The sequence below is a fragment of the Macrotis lagotis genome, chromosome 1 (genome assembly GCF_037893015.1).
Source record: "Macrotis lagotis isolate mMagLag1 chromosome 1, bilby.v1.9.chrom.fasta, whole genome shotgun sequence".
NCBI classification, from domain to species: domain Eukaryota; kingdom Metazoa; phylum Chordata; class Mammalia; order Peramelemorphia; family Peramelidae; genus Macrotis; species Macrotis lagotis.
In genome coordinates this window covers 300,392,047-300,396,827 of record NC_133658.1, presented here as the reverse complement: position 1 = coordinate 300,396,827, position 4,781 = coordinate 300,392,047, and positions in this window count along the sequence as shown.

The window sequence follows — 4,781 nt, the reverse complement described above, 5'->3', positions numbered from 1 at the left end:
TCAGAGCTACTGGTGCTTTTATAATACACAGGGACTACTGGTTGAGTGACTGATTAAAGGGCGGAAAATTAAATCTCATAAAATCAAGAAAAGAATTTTCCTCCTTCCAATGATAATCTTGGAATGATGGTTATCAGTGATGGTATCTTAAAGCTGCACCCTTTATAACTCACTATCTTAATTTGTATAGATTTATTTCTAAAATGCTCAAATTAAAAGCTCAACACATATCAATAGGTAAATACAAAGTTATAGACAGTCTACTCTAAAACTGAATGTCACACAGCTTAGTGTCTGATGTGCAAATTGTGGGCTCAGAAAGTCCACCACCCATTCTTCCTGGCCAAGTGACCACGAAGAACAGCCCTAATTTCTCACTTTTCTTTCTTCTTCAGTAAAAAAAGACATTTCTTAGGTATAAGAATCAGAGTCCTTTGGGAAAAGACTGTTATTTGTAAAGAAAGGCTGAATTTTGAGTATAGACTGAGGAAAGTATGGGAAACAGGAAAAGAAAAATAAAGGACATACAGCTGTCCTCGAGGTAGTTTAAGTTTATAGGAGTTTCATATCTGTGAAACAAATCATAAAAATTACAATACTAAAGAAATAACAATTTACACTTTCTTTTTATCATATAATATAGTTAATCTGACTGTACTTTCCAAGGGATGGGTCTTATATATTTTACTCATATTTGCAATATTTTATCACTTCCTCAAGTTCTCTGCTAGCCTAAGAAAAGTTGAGGACTCTCTCATTTGACTGTCATTATATTAAATTTCATTGATCGTATTTCCCTATCCCCCAATTTTAGGGACTAAGTGACTAGCTTCTCAGTTACATTTCATTGTTCAACGTTGTATTTGTTTTTATAAAGGAATATTTACTTCAAAGTCAGAGCAATAACGTATGTATATTTCCCTCAAAAGCTTGCGGACAAAATGCCGCCTACTCTTCCTCAGTTTCTAGGGAAGAGAGTAGTTGTGTTGCTTCAAAGCATTAGTCCCATCGAGTTAAAGTCCAAAGTTTCATTGGGCTAGCATTTCAGGGCCCTGGCTTCTTTTTGGGGATGACTGGTAACACAAAACCTGTATTCCTCCATTTCCAAATCCCATGACACGAATTGTTGGTTTAGAGATTCCACTCTCTATACACCAAACAGAAAAGGATATAAGAGAACAAAATCCCATGCTAATTTCTCTGAGCCACTTGGACTAAAGGGAAAGGATGAGAAAAGAACAACCCTCAGATCTTCCTCCATTATTATATGAAAAAGTCCTTTACCTTCAGTGGGAATTGAAGGAAAAATCACCTGAACTGCTAACTCAGGTCATGAGAAAAATGTTAATTTTTCCAGCTATGTGGTCAACAGAAAAGATCACTTTCAGCAATCTAGTAGACCAATGAAAAATATCCATAAACACTTCAGTCCTCCAGTTTCCTGGAAGTATGTCCCCAAATGGCATGCAGACAATGTCATCTTAGATAAGGGGCAGATGTACTAATGTCCCATTAAACTAGAACTTAACATTCACCACATAGGATAAGCATTTGATATAAAAAGCAGAATAGAAAAAAAAGAAAATTGTACATGCAGCCTTCATCCACAGCATGTTGTATTCTTTTAGGTGCCTAACAAATTTAACATGTTATTTTCAAAGCTACTCAAATTATTATATGATTCTTACTGTCTGTATTTCTTTGTTCATTATGCATCTTGAGAATGAATAAATGACCCTCTTTCTTCTTTTTACCCCATTTTATTACCCCATTATTATTTATTATTTATTATTATTTACCCCATTTCTAGAACCCATTACTCCATAGATCCCTATCCCCAAAATGATAAGAATGAAACTAAAGCTTATACCAAATATGAGTTAAGAAAACAAATTTCCACATTTCCCATTTTGAAAATAGGTCTCATTATAAACTTTGAGTTAATTACCTTACTCTTGGGAGTGGGTAGCATTTTTCACTGTTCTGGAACAATCACAGGTTATTACAATGATTAAGGTTCTTAAGTCATTTTGTTACAATGTTGTGTTTATTGTATAATTTATCCCCCTGATTAGAGTCAAATCTTACCCTCTTGTTATCTGAAAGTCTTTTATAATTTCTTTCAGTAAAGTATAAATCTACTTTCACATATCATAATTTTCAACTATTTCACATAGATTCTCTACTATTTTAAGTTTTATTTCTCTACCAAAATACACTAGTAGAAACATTTTTGTATATATGTGACTTTCACCATTTTGTTTAATCTTTTTGGAGCTAGAAGCCTAGCTTTGGGGTATTTTGGGGGAGGTATTCTAAATTACTTTCAAGTGAGATCATGCTTGTAGTTGTTGCATAGCCATTTTTTCATGGAATTTAGATTGATTTTGATAGTGTACTTAGTCTTTCTTCAGTCATTCACATCATTTATTCATCTATTTATTAACTATCTTTCTTGAGCTTTTGAATTTTTCCATTTTTTCATATTTTCAGACATTAGTCTATGATTTTATCCTCCCACACTCCCTTCCTTTCAGCTGCTGTACAGACCCCTGAGAATGGGCTCACACTTTGTTTTTAGCCTCTGCGAGTAGTAGAGTGTATGTATATATTTATCCATGTATATATGCATATGTACATGTATGCGTGTGAACCCTAAATGCATGGGCACAGAGGGTTGAGTGTGTTGACTTGGCCCAGGTAACTATTTAAAAAATAAACCTCTTAAACATTCTAGAGTAAGTTCAAGAGTAAAAGGACAGGATTTAACTGGAGATTTTGATAGGGTTTTTTCCCCACCTGGATGATTCTGTGCTGCATGCAAATTACTTCTTCTGATCCTCCTCTTTTAGTTTCTCTCTATTTCCTTTCTGTGGCAGGGCAGAATCAGTACTCATTAACTCTTAAGGGATAACAGAAAGGATTTCAGCCCAAGTTCCTTCTTTGAGAGGAGCAGGAAGGAATGATTAAATCACAGACTTAAGGGTTTGCTTGAATTCATATAATGAGCATATAAAATGAGTTGGGGGATAGGAATATTTCAGTGAGAGATTAAAGAATTTTATGTTCACTGATTTGATTTCACAAGGTTTTTTATCTCAAGTGATCTTATAAATTCCACCTTAGTTACCCTATATATAGGAGGAAAAATATTTTTTCTTAGGTTTTTAAGTTGCTGAAAGCAACTACTTTACAGTCTTATTGATCATATATTCTGGATTCAGATAAAAACTTCAGAGAAAACAGAAACATACAGATGTGTGTGTGTGTGTGTTTATATACACACATAGAAAGTAGATGTAGACTGAAAAATGGAAAAGCACACAGAAATGCTGGATTTGAATGCCTGGAGTATGTCTTATATCACTATATATGCTCTGCAAAAAAATACATGCATCTAGGATTTGTTTTCATATAGATACATTATAAAAATAGACATACCCTCAATGAAAGGAAGAAAAGATATTTGGTGTATTGTTGATTGAAGGCAGGAAAGGAATGGAGACATCCAGATTCACCTGAATTTGAGATAGGCTATAAGGCTGAATCATTTGTATGGCCCCAGTTGAAAGAAGAATCAGCACAAATAGCAAATTAAATATATATCTCTTTTCTGGTACTGTGATCATAAGGCATATGGGAATTGCATTTGGGAAGGAAGGGAATATTGCAAGAATGAATTGAGGTGTCCCTCCCACTGAAGATCTCAAGTATGCTCTTTTGTGTCTTACTCCTTAAGTAATTGGAGGTCGTTTGCTACTCCTCTAATTCAAGAGGACTATATTAGATGATAGACTAATACAAACTTTAAGGGATAATAAAAGTTTAATAGATGCAAATTTGAAAGTTTCGATGTAAATAGTCCATCTGTGACCCTTCTACAAAGGAATGTAAGAGAGAAAAGCCATGACTGGAATTCAGACATGAAGGCTAACCTCCTTACATCCGATATGAGATTATTTATCATCATATATAATACTAAAGGAAACCTGATAGATGGAGAATTGAATTCAGAAATAAGATCTGAACTCAAATTCATATTCTTCCTCTGATATATACTGTTTGGGTAACTTCAGCTCTCTATATTTTCGAGAAGAAAGGAACTGTTCTGAATGAGAAGAGAGAATTTTCTCAGATTTCGGTTTATTTAGTATTGTATTTTCCCCAGACACACGTAGAAACAATTTTTAACATTTATTTTTTAAAACTTTGAGTTCTAAATTCTCTTCTTTCCTCCCTTCCACCCCATTGAGTAGGAAAAATGTGTGGTCATGCAAAACGCTGCTATAAGTCATGTTGCGAAAGAAAATATAGATCAAAAAGGCCTCCAGAAAAATAAAACAAAAAAGTATGCTTCATTCTATATTCAGACATCATAAATTCTTTCGCTGAAGATGGATAGCACCTCTCATAATGAGTCCTTCAGAGCTGTCTTCATTCATTGCTCTTCTAAAACTTACTAAATCATTAACAGCTTACCATATTGATGCTACTTTGCACATGGTACATTTCACTGTACATCAGATAATATAAGATTTCCAGGTTTTTCTAAGAGTATCCTGCTCATCATTTCTAATAGTACAAGAACATTCTAATAGCATGATAATACCATAATTTATCTAATCATTCCTCAATTAATAGGCATCCCATCAATTCCCAGTTCTTTGACCACAAAAATATAGCTGTTATAAAAATTTTTGTACATTTAGTCCTCTTCCTGATTGTTTTCTATCTCTTTGAGATACAGATCAATTAGTAATAATCTAGGTCAAAGGGAGTAG